Here is a 19,291-nt window from a genome sequence, read left to right as displayed (position 1 = left end):
AGAAATAAAGGAATCCTTCCGACAAATTATTACCAACAGCAAAATATTGCTTTAAGGAGACAACGCAATCTATTCAGAGAGTATAAAGTATATTTATTGGCTGTCATTATAAGCCACCAATATACATTACAGTGAACTCATAGGAAACAAAAGTGGTATAGGTAGTAAGGATCCACCACCCGTGTGCTCTCTTAAATCAGTGGCTGGGAAAAGCAGTAAACTGAAGCAATGTGACTTCTGTGACTCAGCAGTTCCCCCTCCCCCTCCCCCTCCCCCGAGACTCTGAGGTCTCAGTCAGCGTACATTACTGATGCACACTGGGTAATGGATGAGACAGAGCGAGTTACTCAGCCAAGATGGAAATAACTCAGACCAACAGCACATCCCTGTGACCCCCCCCCCCCCATTCCTGACCTTCCCTTGCTCTCCCCCTGCCCCCACCACCGTCTCTATGTGGCTTCTCTGAAGATGTCCTCATGAAAATTCTTCTGGAAATATACAGTTGTAAATACAATGTCTGACAAGTTACATTTAAAACCTCTTACATTTTAAATGTAAAAATGCAATTTTCAGACACCGGATTCAAGAGTACAAGAGTATTACTGTGTTGTCTGCCTAGTCTTGAACTTGGGATCTTTCGGCCTCAGTCGGCTAAGTGCTAACATTTTAGTCTAGTAGAGCCTTCGTGGCTTTAAGAGTTTTTTTTTTTTTTTTTTTTTTTTTTTTTTTTTTTTTTTTTTTTTTTCTCTTTTAAGCATAAGGTTTTGTTAGTCTATAAATTCAGTCACCTTATACAATTTGTTTTTCCTTCAAGAAAGCCTTTTCTAGAATGGATGGATAAGAGCCACAGATAGTTCACATATTACACATGCACACAAGTATGAGGACACGAGGCTGTGTATGGTACTTTCCAAAGGTCAAAAGAGAGAACGCCCATCCATGAGGCTGAACGTGTTATTGGGGTTCGCAGCCAACAGCTGGGGTGGAGGAGCTGTTGAAATGAGGCACAGCGTTGCAAAACAAGCCATGTTCACACCATGACTGGGTGGAGTCAAAAAATCTTTTCATGAGTATGTCACTTCTGGGTTCTTTTTGTGCCTTGGGAAGAATATCACATTGTTGGTTAAAGGAAAATTGGAATAGTTATTATACTGTTCTTCTCTCCTGGAGAAAGAAGGGTTCCCAGTGGCAACGGAATTGCCCTAATCCTCAACTATCTCCTCAGGTTCAAATTCAGGCTTTAGGTATTGACACCAAAACTTCCTTTTTTCTACATAAATAAACTTGAGTCATGTATATTTGAAGATCCAAGTACTATGTTATATGTCTAACAGGACATATACTTAGATTAACCTCACACATTTAACTCCGTTTGAATGTCTTTTACTTCGTAAATAGAGCCATGGTTTTGAATCAACTCAGGGCAGCCATTATCCTACCTGCCCATCAAAGCCAGGTTAAAGGCCCTCAGGCATTCCCATGCAAATGGCTTCCACTCACCATTTCTTCTTCTGCAACCCTCAACACCCCAGGTTTGGTGAGTGACCATTTGTCACTCATTAGTCTGAGTCACTCAGACTCAGTCCGTATGGTCCTTTCCTCTTCTGTTTCCCACCCGGTGAGTCAGAAAATCCTGTTGGATTTTCCAGTGGATGGTTTCTCCTCTCATTCTTACTGCTTGGCCATAGCTGAAAGCTTCATCTATCTGCTCCTCCAGCTTCCAGTCACCCTGACTTTCTGTTCGCACTGACAGCATAGGCACTGAATTCAAACACAGTCGTGAACTTGTTACTTTCCTGCTTAAATACCTTCCATGGCTGAGCATAATGGAGTGGAGGAGTTCTGTGCCTGCCGTGTCTTCAGAATCTTTCAGGAACTTCTACCCACTTTTAAGGCTCAGGTCTTGCTATGCAGGACCCTTGATGCCCCATGAGTAGACTTTGTACCACTCTTTTTGTCTCTGTGTATACATTCCCTATAAATAATATCCTCTGTTTTATGCTTCATAAGATTCTAGTTATTCAAAATCTAGCTTTCATGTCAACTGTTCAATGGTGTCAATACAACCACTGGACATTATCCATTGTCCTCAGTATACAGTCAATTCTGGTCTCAGTGCCCCTTGAGAAGGTATTTAACCTCCCGGTGCCTCGGTTCCCTTGTCTGCAAACTGAGGAATAATAGTGTATGTCTCACAGACTTGCTGTGGCATTTCTATAAGATTTCATATAGTCCTGCCATAAGCCCGCAGTCACAGCCTTTGACATAACAGCACCAGGCTCGCTTGGTTACCATCTTAGAAGTGTTCAGATTACTGGGAACTAAAAATGCGAGGGAGTGGTTACTAAGGATCAGAGCTTACGACTGATGTCTCCCAAAATGCCCTGCTGATTAACTACCATCCCAGATCGGAAGATGTAGGCTAGCATCCAGTTCATAAGCTACACACAAAGCTCCCTGTCGCTTGACTACCTACATGGTTCCTATGGTGCCACATCATACACATAACATGGCAGGGCCGGATGATCCTTAGAGCTTAACAAATCTCATCTTTCCTCTGACTGTCAGGTCAATTGAGCAGAAAGTTGGCTTTAAGCAGTTAAAAAAAAAGCGTATTATTTTAAATGATGTATATGTGTAGATGTTTGTCACATGTGTGCATGTACCAGAAGAGGATGATAAGATCCTCTGTTGCAGTTATGAACGGGTTCTCATAAAGAGCAGGAAGCACTCTCAACCACCGAGCCAGGCCCAGAAATGCCTGCTTTTAGCTGCTGTCACAGCTGAAGGCTTGCTTTAAAGGCAAGGGCTTAGTTGCTTTGAGAGGAGCTCCATCAGTCACCAGGCAACTTGACTGGCACTGCCAAGGGTTTAACTATTTTTTAAGCCACCCCCAAGCCAATCAGCTTTACAAGTAATAGATTACTCAACTGTCATTTAATAAATAAAACAGGCTACTGTCACAGCATTCAGGCAGGCAATTGTAGACCAGCTTGAGCTCTGTGGTTATACCTTGCCTCCATTGCCATGAAAGAACAAGCAAACAGGCTTTGTACAGAGGTTTGTACTTCTAATTCCAGTATTCAGGAGGCAGAAAAAAAACGTCAAAGCTAGTCTGAGTCTACTTAGCGAGACCTTGTCTGAAAAGTACAAAGCAGCAACAAAAGCAAACAACACAAACAACAAAGAAGAGAAAAGGAGAGAGGAAAAAAAGCATACCTTAATTGTTCACATACTATGTCTAACTCATTGTTCCTCCATGGACATATATATCTTACTTTGAAAAGAATGAAGCAGCTTTGAGTTGAAAGGATTCTTCAGTGGTTTGGAGCACCTGTTGCTAGATTCGAGTCCCAGCACCCGCCATGGTTACTCACAACCATCTGCAACTCCAGTTCCAGGGGACCTGGTGCCTTCTTCTGATTTTCTTGGGCACCAAGCACACGTATGGTACAAAATTATACATATAGGCAAAACATTCATAACATAAAGTGCAAGAAATAAATCTTCACTTTACAAAAGAGCAAACTGAGGTACCCAGTGTTTAAGCAAAGTTGAACAGTCAACGAATACACATTACACGGTTAGAGGCTTAACCCCTGTAAGACTTCCTGTGTGGGTTTCTGTAACAGCAATTATCCTGGGCCTACAGCAAAGGTTAAGTATTTAGAACAAATTTACAGGCCACCTTTGCATTTCAAAGATGGTAAAAAGGATGAACATAGTTAGATTTTTTTTTTTTTACATTACAGGTGAGCAGTGTTTGGAGTCTATAATCAGCTTGTCAGAGATGAAATATAATTAAATTAATGAGAAACAAAATTTAAAATTCTGAGGCTCTCTTAGCAGCAATTTTCTTTCTGTTTTTTTTTTTTTATTTCTAAGTCTTAAAAATAGACCGCTGATAATAGCTTTTCAAGGAACGTCTAAACACGCCAAGGGTGGATGACAGGAAGAAAACATTTTTTGAAACTAACTCCATGAAATTCAGTATGGTGGCACTTGGGAAATGGGTGCAGAGGATTTACATGCTGAGGGCAGCCTGAGCTACTTAGCCAGTTCCAGTCAGTCTCAGCCACATAGTGAAACCTATTCTCAAAAAGAAAAAAAAAATCAGTCCCTGTCACACTTAGCTGGTGTCGCACTTGGCTGGTGTCACACTTGGTGGGAAGTACAAGGCGCAGAATCCAGCCAAGCACACAATCTGCAGAAGCCGTGAAATTGTTGCTTTATAATGCGCTTGGAAAACAACTTACACTGTTGAGCTTGACCTAATTCTTTTCAGCATATTTTTTTTTCCTAAACGTAATGAAAGCTCCTCCCGAAGAGGAAGTGGTTCACAGAATAGCACAGCACATGGCTTAAGGTTGCTGCAATGTTTAGGGGCAGGGGAGGAAGCCAAGGTAACAGGAAACAGGAAGCAGAGGTTCTCTAAGGTAACAGAGATGACAAACTAATACTGCTTGACAAAGAACTAAGACAAAGGAATTCAGGGGAGTTGTTTGGCCTGCTTTCGCACAGTGTGCTTGAGATTAGTGAAAACCAGCTCTGAGATTGCTAGACAGCCACTGTGGTCATCAGACGACATAGACTAAGCACATTTGTCACAGGGGAAACTCATATGGACACTGCATTTGTACTTCTGTGTGTGGTCATGTACCAATGTCCAACACAACAGCCCACTTTCACAATTATGTCATGAGACAGTGAGATGACAGAACAATTGTAAAAGAAAGTCACTCGAGAATGGCATGACTTCGTTCAGTAACTGTAACACTGACAGGCTGCTTTTAAACCCAAGAAGTTGGTATGTACGTGTATCTGCATGCGTGTGCGCGCGCGCGCACACACACACACACACACACACACACACAGACACACACACACAGACACACACACACACACACACACACACACACACACCCTGAACAATGAGATGGGCTACCACAGTTTTACGAGGATATGTACACATGATTGCACACATTCATTCATTCATTCATTCATTCATTCATTCATTCATTCATTCTTCAGCTGGTCTGGTTATGTAACTCAGGCTGACCTCAAACTCATAATCCTCCTGTCAATCAACCTCAGTGTTAGAAATACAGCTCTGAGCCATCAGGTCCAGGAGCTTGACCTTCAAATGCACATACTTCCAAGTGTCTTCTGTGTGAATGTGAGAGGAGGGGTGAACAGAGTTAGGCACTCAGCCGGAACAAGCTCCCCAGTGGCAAAAAGAAAGATGGCTCAATCAGACTCTAAGTACTTGAACACAACTCAGAAGGGAAGCATCATGGAGCACAGGGAGAACAGGCCAGGTCATAGGAGTACCACACTCTGCCATCCTCCCATCCAAAGGGCATTTCTAGATCTCTGGGAGACAAGTAGCGGAGTCATTTCAGTCGGACATACAAGGTGTGAAAAGAGCTTTCAAAATCTTGGGATTTAAAAAATTTATTTATTTATTTATTAGATATAAGTACACTATAGCTGTCTTCAGACACTACAAAAGAGGGCATCAGATCTCGTTACAGATGGTTGGTGGGATTTGAACTCAGGACCTCTGGAAGAATGGTCAGTTCTCTTAGCCATCTCTCCAGCCCACTTGGGATGTTTTGTAAGTTCCCCCTTTATTTCATTTTGAATGTCTATATAAGGAATGGGGAACTGTTCTAAATTAGAATCTCTTGTGACATAAAACAAAATTGTAACATAGTTCAGAATTTTTTGAAGAACAAACCCAGCAAATATTTATTGCTTGTCTTTGTAGATCAACTAGACATATTGGTGTTCAATAAGCAAAACCCCTGGGGCTAGTCAAGTTCATTCACTGGTTCACACTGTGTCTGTTTCCCTCTGAATGTACCCCAGCTTGACTTTTGTTCCTGTTATGTCACCTACTCTTTGGGTCAGGATTACCAATGATCCTCACAGGGCTACGTGTGACAATTCCATCATCTGACACAGCACTTAACGTTGTGGGTCATCCCTCTGTATCTGAGGGTTCAAGATCTATAAAGTCAACCCATCATGAAGAAAAAGTAGTCTTCAAAGAAACATGTGCCCTCTTCTGAAGGTGCAAAGAACAGTGTGGATCACTGTTCTCTCTCTGGGAGATCAGCCTGCTCTTCTTCCTTAAGCTTGGAGTGAGGCTTAGGGCTGCTTTCCTATCTCCATGTTACCCAGATTTCAGCAGTAGCTTCCCTGTGACGAATGTCATGGGCTTTTGACTCCATCTTCTGTGCTAGGGAGGAGAGCTGGGGACAATGCTTTGTGGAGTCATCTTGATTCAGGCTTCATCACTCCTTTTGTTCCCAGAGTTGGGAGGACTGGGAACTGAAGCCTTTGTGGTTCCAGCCCAACTGCCCTGGCCCTGTGAGTGGTGTGTACTCTGCCATGTATAGTGAGAACGAGGGCTGTGGTTCTCTCACGTCTTACTCCTCGGTAAGAAGGGTTGGCAGAATAAGAAACCACACAGGAAGTTAAAAGTGGGGCCTCTCTGTGGAGCTCTGCGGGGCCTCTCTGTGGAGCACAGTGGGGTTAAAACATCCTTTTACTGAACTATCCTTAAAATTAGTATGGCACCAGGCATGTGACATATACTATTAATCTTAAACCTTACAAGGGTGAGGCAAGTGGATGACTGAGTTTGAAATCAGCCTTCGGGAGCATAAGGAGTTTGAGACCAGTTTGTACTACAATAAATGGTCTCATATCAAAAACCAACCAACCAAACAAATTAAAGAACAAACCAAAAAAACCCAAAACCAAACCAAGCCACGCCAACAACAGCAACAAAGAACCCCAAACAAAAGAACTGAGCAACTAAATTAGAGGAACAGTAAAATCACCCATTACCTTTACTAAACCCGTAGTTCAAACCCATCCTCCTCCAAAGAGGCCGTGCAGCTAAGATAGCTGATTAGTAATAAAAATTAAAAATTATTTGATAGTGTGTTTTTCATGCAAAATGGTGTTATGAGTTCCTTCTTGATCAAAAATAAATATTTACATGTGTGGTTTGTGTGTGTGTGTGTGTATGTGTTTGTGTGTGTGGAGTGTATGCATCTTTGTGTGTGTGTGTGGTATGCATATGTGTCTCTGTGTGTGGTGTGTGTCTGTGTGGTGTGTGTGTGTCTCTGTGTGTATGTATGTGTGGTGTCTTCATGTGTGTATGTATGTGTGTCTGTGTATGTATGGTGTGTGTGTGTTTTTCTTTGTATGTGTGTGTATGTGTGTGTGTGTAGTGTGTGTGTGTATGTTTGTGTGGTGTCTTCATGTGTGTGTGTGTATGTGTGTCTGTGTATGTATGGTGTGTGTGTTTTTCTTTGTATGTGTGTGTATGTTTGTGTGTGTGTGTATATATGTTTGTGTGGTGTCATGTGTGTGTGTGTATGTATCTTTTTGGGTGTGTGCCTGTGTTGTGTGTATGTATGTATTTGTGTGTATTGCCGTGTCTATGTCTTTGTACATATGTATATGTCTGTGTATGTGTGGTATGTATGTGTCTCTGTGTAGTGTGTAGTGTGTGTGTGTGTGTGTGTGTGTGGTGTGTCTGTGTATGTGTGGTATGTGTGTGTCTGTATGAGTGTCAGTATGTGTGTGGTGTCTGTGTGTCTGTATGTGTGTGCGTGCTGGAGATGGGATGCAGGACCCTGCATATGTTAAGTATCACTGAAATACAACACAGATTCTATTTATTTTGGTTCTTTATTTCTCATCCATAATTTTTGCTTTATGTTTTTCAGAAGACAGCCTCTAACATTGTATAGGTTTCACATTGCAGGGATCCCAACTTCATTCTGGCTAAGCTGAGCAGCCTCTCTTTCCAGCCTCCTCCAATGCTCTCCCCTCAATCCTTCCTGGCCTCTTAGTGTCTCTGGCCTCAGGGTACACTCACCTCCCTCCCCAAACCCCAGGCTCTCCTGCTGACTCCTTGGGTGGTAACTGCTGTCAGCTTCAAAGTGGTGTTAGGTTATACTAGTCTCTTCCACAGCTCTAAGGATCTAGTCAGCACCACCCTGTCCCTTTACCTCACAGATTTTTATCTTGGCTGCCCAGCTGTTCTGGAACATTGTAAACATGCTTTGCTGTGTATCTAGAACATCTGTTCCACACTCATCTAAACAATCTTCTCATTGCCTTTAGGCCATTGTTAAACCATCAAGCCATCTTTCATTACACAGACCTTCCCAGACCTGGCTCAAACCAGCTCTTTTCTAATATCCCTCCACCCTTCCCACCCCTCACTCCTGTGTACACTCCCCCCTACCTCCAGAATGTAAGCCCAGTGTGGGTTTCACTGCTTTTGTTTACTGTTATCACCGTCGCAGTAAATACAACAATATGGATTACGGCATCAGCCGAGTAAATAGCTGTTAAATGACGAGCTATTCAAATGACTGTCACTTCGCCAGGTCACGCTCTAAGAGAGGTGAGAATTGAAATGTTTGAATGAGACCCTTCAAAGTTCAGCGGATTGAGAAAGCCATGTCACATGTATTACTCGACGCCTACAAAGCAGGTATTTTAAAATGAGGAAAACCCCAAAGAGGCTTCTCTTGGATTAACCAGATGTCCAATTTCTCATCACCAGTGATGGGACAATGCGATGTGTATTCGCTACCAGTCGACATGAGGATGTAGCATTTCCTCTACAGAACTATTTGAAGGGGCGATCATGCCCTACATCTAGTCAGAGCAATCACACAGATAAATCCAATTTGAGGGACATTCTGCCAAATAAACTTCTGGTCTGCACGTTTAATATTCCTTTTTAGACATTATGTAGCCTGGGCTGGTTTTGATCCTTTTGCTTCAGTTTCCTGAGTGTTGGGGGAAAATGTCTCAACTTTTCAAATAACAAAAAAGTTATTAAGATAATGGAAAGCGAGTATAGATTATGTATTAGAAAAGGAGTATGATTATTGTGCTGTGGTGTTTGTACGTGGCTGCTGCAGTGTGGTCATGTAAGAGAACGCTTCTGTTCTTCAGCGACAGACGGTGGAAATAGAGAAGTGTAAGCAATGAATGATGTTAGGTGAAGGACGTATGGGCCATCATTTCATTGTTCATATTTGTTGCGAGTTTAGATTTTCAAAATAAAATTTTTTAGAGAAAAAAGAACCAAGTCAAGTAAAAGCAACCAGAGAGGAAGAGGGATAGACGGATAACTAGAGGCAGGTAAATGTAAAGAAAAAAAAATCTCGCTTGGGCACTGTAAATTATTTTATCTAGTTCTTGTTAAAACCAGGTGAGATTCAGGAATTCTCATTTTCATATAGGAAGAACGTGTGGTCAGAAGTCTGAGTGATATGTCTAAGATCAACCAGCTTACATGTGGTTGGATGAGCTGTCATTCAATCACTCCTACAGTCTCCGGAAGATAAGTGTGTAGATGATGACTCATGGCAGGTGTGTGTGTGTGTGTGTGTGTGTGTGTGTGTGTGTGTGTGTGTGTGTATGGGGATATTCCATACCAGATTTGAGTTTTGGGGCCAAAGGACAACTTCATGGCATCATTTCTCTCCTTTCATTTTTATATGGGCTTCAGGGATAAAACTCAGATTGCCAGGCTGGTGTGGCAAGAGCCTTTTCCACTGAGCTATCTCTTCTACCCATTGTCATATTATAGTACTGCTGAAAATCAGGAAGACTCAAGTGAATGTGAACAGTTAGTCACCAGTAAGAGTTACCTACAATGAAATTTCCCTCAAGTGGATCAGAATAGATATGTACCATCTAACTTATTTATCAGATTTGCATTAGTAATGTGTGAATCAGCTTTTTGCTGCTGTGAAAAAGCATACCAGAGACAATCAACTTAATGAAGACACGGGGTCATTTGGCACAGTGTCAGGTATGTCAGTCCATGAATGCCTGGTCCTGTGGTTGCATAGCATACCATAACAGAAGCACATGACTGAGGAAGCTGTTTGTATCTGATATCCAGGAAGTAGACAAAGCTCAAAATGCAGGGTTCCAGAATCCACTTTCAGGACATACCCGAGTACCCTAACTTATTCCCACAAGACTGTGCCTCCTATAGAGTCTATGCTTTCACAGTAGTGCCACAGGCTGACAACCCAGCCGTTAGGAGAGCCATTGAGAGAAACTTACAAAACTCCAGCTACAGTATGATAATACACAGTTTAAATTTGGATTCAAAACCATCACTTCAAAAGCTCTTCATTAAGACTCACAAGGATGTACTGCTAAAATGCAAGGATATCATTCAGGAAAGACTGCTGTTTACAGACCAGCCCATCAAAGCAGCAGACATTCCCAAAACACTCAAAAAGTAATTTTCATTTTCAACAGAGGTTGGCAGGTTTATCCATGATGGAATGATGCCTGCATAGCCAATGCTTCTGATTGATATTAAGAAAAAGCAGACGTCTAGCAATATGTAATTCAACAGTGAAACAAACCTTTCTGTTTAGTCAAGTAAGATGCATAGGAAGTATAAGACATTCTTTAACAAGTCTACAAATCACATTGCAGACACTAAAGAACAAGACCCTGGCTCAGCTTGGGTAATGAACATCCAGCTGGTAACCTGGTGTGCTCTGGCCTCAGGCTTGTGGTCTGGCTTGTGGTGGCATAGTGTATTATGTGAGAAGACATGGCTGAGGGGGCAGAGGGGATGGGGGAGAACACAAGCAAGCTGAAGTAGAAGCTTCCTGATATTGAGAATCTTTAGATTTCCAACGACAAGAAGCTCATGAATGCTTCATCTTTACTATACCGTTAACTGTGTCAAGTTGTTCCTAATATTTCCTGCAGTCTCCCTGTCTCCGGAAAAAAATAATGTACATCAAGGAATCATATCTGATAACAATGCTAAGTGTTCTCCATATGACTCTTCTGTCATTCTAAGTGCTCAGACAACCTTCCTTGAAGGTGGTAACAGAACATCTGCCGGAGTGAATCATGTGGAAGATGTCATAGGTTTCTAGTGCTGTGATAAAACATTATGACTAAAAGCAACTTAGAGAAAAAAGGGTTAATGTGGCTGCTCTCTTACAGGTCATAGTCTATTGAGGAAAGCCAAGGCAGGAACTCAAGACAGAAACCCCAAGGCAGGAACTCAAGGAAGCAGAAGCTATGGAGGAATGCTGCTTACTGGCTTGCTCCCCGGGCTCTCATTAAGTGACCTTACTTATGCTTCCTAAAACCAAGTGCCCAGGGCTAGCACTACCCACAGTGGGCTGGGTCCTCCTACATCAATTATTCATTTTAAAAAGTCCCACAAACTAGCCCACAGGCAATCTGATGGAGGCATTTTCTCAGTTCTAACTCTTCATAAATAACTCTAGCTTGGGTCAAGTTGACCAAAACCAAACAACCAAAACAGCAAATCAAATCAACCAACCAACCAGACCTAAAATCCTAACTGGAATGGAGATACAGCTCAACTGCAGAGTAGAGTGTGTGCTCAGCATGTGTCAAACCCTGGCCAGTTTTAAAAAGTGAATGAGGAGATAGAACTAACCCAGGTGACTTTCTGAGGAAGCCGCAACTGTAAAATGTTATCTTCCCTGTCATTCAGATTTTTTTCCAGTTATTTTATGGCTCCAAGCATCTTTCACACGAGTACACTGTCCATTCATTCTATTGCTGGAAATGTGCAGCTTGTCTTTCCTTTCAAAATGCTGTGAAGACCGACAGATGTTTTCCTCTTCAGAAAGATGTGAAGCGTGGTTTAAGGATAAAACAGAAACCATCAGCCACTTCTTGTCTTTGTGTGAGAAGAGGGATTTTCTGCTTGTCTCACTTGGCATCCTGTAGCTGGCACTAGAGTCTCCCTGAGTGTGGCTGTTGGTAAAGATTACTGCCAGGTGCTATGACCATGCAGTCATCAGTTGTAGTGGTTACTTCTTTGTATTTCTTGTAAAGGCCTTTTCTATCTCAGTTGGTGGCTTAGTCTATTGCTGTCAAGAGACACCATGACTAAGGCAACTCATTAAAAATGAAAAAAAAAAAAAAAGCAGCACTTAATTGGGGAATCTTCCTTAAAGTTTGAGAGATTCGGTCCGTTGTTATCATGGTAGGGAGCATGGCACTGGAGCAGCAGCTGAGAGCTTCATCCAGATTCACAGGCAGAGGTGGGGGTGTGAAGCCGTGGCCTTTTGAAACCTTAAAGCCCGCCCCCAGTGACACACTACTTCCAACAAGGCCACACCCCCAACCCTTGTAATCCTTTCAAAGAGTTCCACTCCCTGGTGACTAAGCATTTAAACATATGGGCCCATGGAGGCCATTCTCACTCACACCACCGTAGCCAGTTTATCTAAAATATTTTTCTGAGGTATAAGCCATGGGAAAAGGCAACCCAGCTGGGGGGTTTTGTTTTGTTTGTCTGTTTTTTTCCTTGTTCCCGTTCTGTATATTGAGCCCAGGCTGGGGGCACACTAAACACATGGTGTTCTACCTCTGGATGCATCACTGCCTCTCAGTGAGAAAGGGCTTTAGTTCTTTTTCTTGAGTTTCTCAGTAAATACCATTTTTCTCTCTGTGAAGATACTGCTGACAACACTGTTATTTTGGAGCAGGAAAGGAATTGAATTGCTACCTGCCCACACACATTCTAAGTGACCCATTTTAATTACAATTTAAAAATTGAATAATATATTTTCCCAAAATGGTCTTGTCAGCTTTTTCAGGGTACATTGTGGTAGCCCCTATTTTATGTACATTTTTATTGTCATATGTGGATCCATCAGAGGACCACAACTTAGGGGATCATTGAGTGGCACGAGGCAGACCAGACCCTTCGACCAGAGATGAGGAGAGCATCCTTAGCACTGCAGCATGGTCACCACTATAAAGAACTGAAATGTCTTGAGACTGAGCCAAGATAAGCCTCTTCCCCCTTGAACTGTACTGTCTGGTATTAGGTCACAGCAACGTAAAAGCCACCGATGTACTAGCAGAGAGGAAGGATTGGCAGTGCTCTCGGAGTAAGGAGCTGAGACCAGCAGCCTGGGGGTATATGCAGATTATACAGCTGTTCAGTCATCGATATGCTTTACATCCTGAAACAACCATGTTTATCTGGGTTTTACTATGCATTGCTGAGAAACCACCTCAACACAACTCCAGGTTCTTCATCCATGGGAAGGAACCATTTCAGTGAGCTTCACAATAGCTAAATAAAAGACTGTGTCTACAGTCACATTTCTTACTAAATGCTGGTTGTATCGATTCTTATCTAGTGGTGATAGTGGGTTTCATTATTGGCATTGCTTTTATACTTATAGCACAGAAATCTCATGAGGGCTGCACCAGAAAGCATCTGTAGTCCATGTGGGTGAGCGAGATGAAGAGACCAGAGCTAATCTTTGGGCTGGGTTCTGTATTTTCTCTACAGTAGTGGTTTTCAAAATGCGGGTTCTCCAACTACCAGGAGCAAAATCATACAGACATGTTAGAAATGCAAATCTAAATATAACTAAACCAGAAACTCTGGGCTAGGAGGTTGAATAGCCTGCATTTTAATAATCCCAAGCGACTCTCTTGCACACAAAATTAGGAACTGCTGTTCTGTGTAGATGGCAAAATTTCAGACAGAAATTTGAATACAGAATGTAGAGACCGAGAACCAAAAACTATACCCCAAACCAAACTTGCTTCTGTTTTATGTTGATGGCAAGGAAAAGGCACCCTTAGACTCTTTGTTGTCTCAATGGCATAAGATTCGTTAGAAACCATCACACACGTATTGCTTAGAGGTACACAGGTTGTAACTTATGTTCTTGGGATTTGGGCTTGTTCTTACCACTTATGTTCCTGTGCCAGGGAACTGCATGAACTTTTTTCCTTTGAGACAGAGTCTCCCTGTGTTGTTCTAGTTAACCTGGAAGTCACTATGTGAATCAGGTGTCCTTGAACTCAGAGATTCCCCCTGTCTCTGCCTCCTGAGTGCTGGGACCAAAGGCATGATACATCATCACAAGCTGTATAGTTTTGAAGCTACAACTTGCTGGTCTTCTACAGGATGATGGAGTATCTCCTTCCTTTACTCTTACAGAGTCCTATTCACAGTATAACTGTGACAATAACAGTTCAGGGCTTTGAACTTGGTTTCCTTTTCTTTGACACTTCTCTCATTAAGAAATTGTGTGTGGGCAGGTCTATGTCCCATCCTTTGGAAACTGAGCAGGTCATAGACTCCTGGGGCAGAATGCAGTATGACACAGTGACAGGATATGACTCTGTGAAGGTCACCCAGCTGGGTTCTGACCAGGAACCTGACTAGGAAGTTCAAATCACCTGGAGGGACCATAGAAAGGGTTGATGCTGTTGTTCAAGTTTTTCTGAAGAGGACTTTACAGTCACCGGGGAGCTAAGACAAGCCAGCTCTGCTGTGTGTGCAGTGTTCAGCGGCCATCACAGTCAATAATTTATTAAAACTGTACATTAAATAGCTGGTTTATGTAAAAATTTAGTACATTAAAAATAGCAACTTTAGGTACCTGATCATAAACCACCTAACAAATGGTAAACATCAAAAATTAATAATAACATACTGTTTTATTCTCTGAATTGTTTTGTTTTGTTGTTGTTATGATCAACTTAATTCCATATAAATTGTTTTTATAATATCTCACAATATTATTTTTAGAAGCCTCATAAATTCATATCTATACTCGAGGTAGATTATGAATAGCATTTATATATGTAACCATATCAGAGAACAATAAACAAAATTTCTTATAACATAAATGTTAACTTTAAAATTGTCATATGGAGAATGCATCAGGAGGTTCAGGAAGTATTGTTATTAATCATATAGTTAATAATCATATCATCACAATGTAGAATACATATCAGAATTCACAATTATGAGATATTTGTCATGGAGCATATAGAAGTCTGTATCCTTGAGTAAGCCAACTACTTAAGAATGAGCTTGTGTTTGAGCACCACAGTAACGTTATTGCACAGTGGTTAAATTAACCTGTGTATGAAGTCTAACAGCCAATCAGTCAGAGCATGAGCCAATCTATGAAACAGAGAAACTTATTTATTTGTCTCCACAGTGAGGTTCTTCAGTTGTTTTGAGAAGGATACTTACACACAGCATCTTAAAGGGGAATTTTGATAAGTGGACAAGGAAACTATTTTCCCCTTGACTATGTTTTTTTCTCTCCACAGTCTATGATGCAGCATTTTCATTTTTCATTTTTCAGCTGCAAGGAAAGCCAGGTTTAAGTGGAAACCAGTTGTTCAACAACCAGAATTTCAGTGTTCTCTGCTTTAGATAGTCCACTAAAGCTAACCATATATTTAAGTATGTGTCAACAAAGCAAAAGCAATGAATTGAGAACTTGGAAGTATTCTTGATAACGATTCAAATGGTACCTAGGAGCTGCTCTATCATCAGAAACATATTGTCTGAATATGGTAACTGAATGAATCCGATTTGTGTTCATTGCCAACTATTCTATGATCTCAATTAACTTACTTATGTTACTGGGAAAAAAACACATTATTTTTCACTTGTAAAATGGTGGCAGGAAAACTCGATTCATGAGTTATGATAATTGCATAAGCACAGTAACTATTTATTGCATACTAGTGACTGCATAGAGGCACAGGCAATAGTGATGCCTGAATAGAGGGATGTGGTGTCTGAACTATACCCCAAACTTCTGCTCTCAGACAGTTGGATGAGCATGTGATTGCGCCACACTCTCCACTGGAATAACAAAATAACATAAATTCAACGGATACTAACAGTAGTTCATCCACAGAAGGTTCATCTTTCTTTCTTTCTTTTTTCCCCCATCTTTACTAAATTGGGCATTTCTTATTTACATTTCAAATGTTTTTCCCTTTCCCGGTTTCCAGGCCAACATCCCTCCAACCCCTCCCCCTCCCCTTCTATATGGCTGCTCCCCTCCCCATCCTCCCCCCATTACTGCTCTCCCCCCAACAATCACGTTCACTGGGGGTCCAGTCTTGGCAGGACCAAGGGCTTCCCCTCCCACTGGTGATCTTACTAGGCTATTCATTGCTACCTATGAGGTCAGAGTCCAGGGTCAGTCCATGGATAGTCTTTGGGTAGTGGCTTAGTCCCTGGAAGCTCAGGTTGGTTGGCATTGTTGTTCATATGGGGTCTCAAGCCCCTTCAGCTCTTCCAGTCCTTTCTCTGATTCCTTCAACGGGGGTCCTGTTCTCAGTTCAGTGGTGTGCTGCTGGCATTCTCCTCTGTATTTGCCATATTCTGCTTTTAGTACAGAGAAGTGACAGTGGTTTCAAGACCTCAAAACAAGTAACCAGTGCCCAGAAAGCTTGGGACCTCATAACAGATACTACTCTGCTGACCATCCATCCAATCAATCAACTTGTCAATCAATCACAATCAAAGAAAATCAGGAAGAGAAATGTCTACATCCCAGGGATATGTGCTTAGCACCTTAATGTTCATTTCTGCCAGATGGGTTGTTGACTTCAGCAGAGAGCACTCAATGAGAGTTGAGGCTTAGGGTCTGACACCATCTAACCTGAAGGGAAGAGCTGTCTGTCTACACATTTGCATGATCATCTGGAGAGCCCTGTGGCTGTACCCCTAGCCAAGAAGAAGACTAGCTAAATCCAAAGCAGACTAGAAAATCCAAGCAGCTTCCTATATTACCTTAATCCTTCCATTGAAATGAAGTAACAACCAAAGATCCTCAAATATTTGAGAAAAAAGTAAGAAGCTGGAAAGGAAACCTAGAAACCAAAATACTGATCCCCGAGTGAACAGAGGAGATGGAAAAGATTGTTAAAAACCCTCATTCCTAGTTGAGGGACTATTCTAATCGGTTGTGCTGAGAATCAGTTTTCTTCAGGGGTGTCGCCCCTGCTTGGTTACCCATGTCCAGTGGTTGGTTCTACATCTTTGCATATCAGGGCAACACATGCTGAGTTCTGAGAAAAGGAAGAGAAGGAGGAAGAGGAAAGGAAGGAGAAAGAAGAAGAGGAGGAGGAAGAGGAAAGGGAAGAGGAGAAAGAAGAGGAGGGAGGGAAAGAGGAGGAGAGGGAGGAAAAGTTGGGAGGGGATGGGAGCAGAGGAAAGAGGAAGGGCAAATATGGTCAAAATATATCATATGAAACGCTTAAAGAATAAATCCTTAAAATCTGTCTAAAAACAGTCCAACATTCCTTTAAGAGAGACTGAACATGGCGTGACAAGAGTTGTTATTTTGAAAAGCAGTCTGAAAATAACAGGCAGCATCTCGATATTGCTTTTGAGCACCATGAATAGCATAAGGAGCTTTGAAGATGGCTCATCTGCTAAAGTGCTCTCTAGATAAGCATAAATCCTAAGTTCAGATGTCCACAGCCCATGTTAAAGCTGGTGTGGTGACACTGCCTGCAACTCCAGTGCTGGAGAGGCAGACAAAAGAGGGTTCTGGATAGTAGCTGGCCTGCCAATCTAGCTAAATAAATTGGTTCCTGGTTCAGAAACTCTGTCTCAAAACATAAGGTGGAGAGCAGTTGAGTAAGACACCAGACATTGGTTTCTGGTTTCTATACACATGTGCACCTGCACACACACATATGACCATGAACACACACTCATATGTATATGATGCACACACATGTGCACACCATACATAGACATACAAGTTACAGAAGTCAAAAAAAATCAGTTAGTTGTATCATAACAAGCACGTGGTCATGGCTGTACATTTCTCGGTGATTGTCACTGAGTCAGGGTCACCTTCCAGGGACCAGATTCAGAGACAAATGGATAGTTGGTACCAACATGGATGTCTAGCATAAGATGGAGTTTCTTTAGCCGATACAATAGTATATGCTATTGATGAATATAAGAACAGCTGATTGGTATGAAATATATTACAATAATCCACTAAATTAGAATATTAAAACTCTGAGATCAGCAGTGCAACATTAATTTGAGTATGTAAGAAGCAAAAGTGGGAGGATCAGGAGTTCAAGGTCAATCTTGACTATGTATGGATCTTGAAGGCAGTTTGGGTACATGAGACTCTGTCTTAAAAACCCAAACCAAATCAAAACAGCATACAGTGACTCAATATATGATCACCTCGATGTTTAAGCGACTGGCTGATGGATTAATCAATATCTATGGCTGATTTAAAATATCCTCTTAGTGAGGTTGAAATGGTTAGTATTTTTTTTTAACTCAGTAAAGGGTATTTACCAGAAACCAATGGCAATCACCTCCCCACCCCCGTGTGTGTATGTGTCTATTTTCTAGATTGAAATTGTCATAATATTATATTTGAAAGAATGCACACACACACACACACACACACACACACACACACACACTGGAGTTGGGGAGGATATTAAAATTTAGTCATAGTGCAATTCAAAGGAAGTTTTGGAGGGGAATAAAAGATAACGAAATTTGAACAGTAACAGTTTAGGAACAAAATAGGGAGTGGGATACAAGAGAACGCAGAAGCGTAGTCAAGGACGTCAGAGAAGTCAGAGCTTTATACCTCCTCAGGATCTGAAACCTAAGAAGGAAAACCATTTTAATTTTTAGGGTATGGCATATTGCAGATTTTATTTCTAATTTTATTCCTAACACTTCGTTTTAGTATAACAACTTCCAACGACATCTTGATTTAATTGAGACAGTTAATGTAAGTTATACTAACCTATATTACAATAACATACAACCTATATAATAATAAAACCTATGGAAACTGAGGGAAAATGAACTGGGAGAAATGCATGATTAATTGTTTTTAATCAAGGCTTCATGGACCATTCCAGATAAAAATCTCAGATAAAAATGTCGGATGACAACCCACTAAATCCTTGAACCTTTGGTTCTGCTAGTCTTCCTTCTTGCCCCTGGGGGCTGTCTTGACAAGGGCTTAGTAAAAACATTTATGTTTCACAAATATTAATAACGATGCAGCCTTAACTGCATTCTGAAGTAAATGTGCCACCAAGTTTGCTCTTTCAAAATACAGTTTACTTAGCTGTGATCTGGAGGGTGTTTGAGGTAAGCCCTCCTTGACCTTTGCTTTCTTGTACAGTTATTTCTGTTCTCTGGTATTGTTGCAGTGTAAGGCTGCAGTATCTTATTTGTCTAAGGTTCCTTCTCCAGATGCACTTTTAAGCCTGCCATTACATTTCCTACATACTGGGCACTTCCAGGAGGGTATCCCAGCAGGGCTTCAGATGTAACAGGACTACCTATCAGCCTCTTCACCAGTCCACACAGAATTCCCCTTGCTGTAGTCTAATGAGATACAGACCTGCGGTTATCTTGGGAGCTGAAGAGAAAGTCAGA

The 19,291-nt window shown here is 41.6% G+C and overlaps 1 protein-coding gene across 3 annotated transcripts in view; it reads right to left on the bottom strand.

The window, feature by feature from the left end:
* Positions 1 to 19,291, bottom strand: part of Apbb1ip (amyloid beta precursor protein binding family B member 1 interacting protein) — a 93,216-nt gene that overhangs the window by 57,937 nt on the left and 15,988 nt on the right. The window contains exon 1 of one of the 3 annotated variants that reach the window (XM_087590865.1): positions 3,279 to 3,641. The exons of the other annotated variants lie outside the window; for them this stretch is intronic. The gene's annotated coding sequence lies outside the window, so the exon portion shown is untranslated. Of the gene's footprint in view, positions 1 to 3,278; positions 3,642 to 19,291 lie in introns of those variants that run through there. 3 annotated transcript variants of the gene reach the window in all.

Source organism: Rattus norvegicus, chromosome 17 (genome assembly GCF_021556685.1).
Source record: "Rattus norvegicus strain SHRSP/BbbUtx chromosome 17, alternate assembly SHRSP_T2T, whole genome shotgun sequence".
Taxonomy (NCBI): domain Eukaryota; kingdom Metazoa; phylum Chordata; class Mammalia; order Rodentia; family Muridae; genus Rattus; species Rattus norvegicus.
Note: the sequence above shows the minus strand (reverse complement) of the source record. Positions and strands in the feature narration are given on the sequence as shown.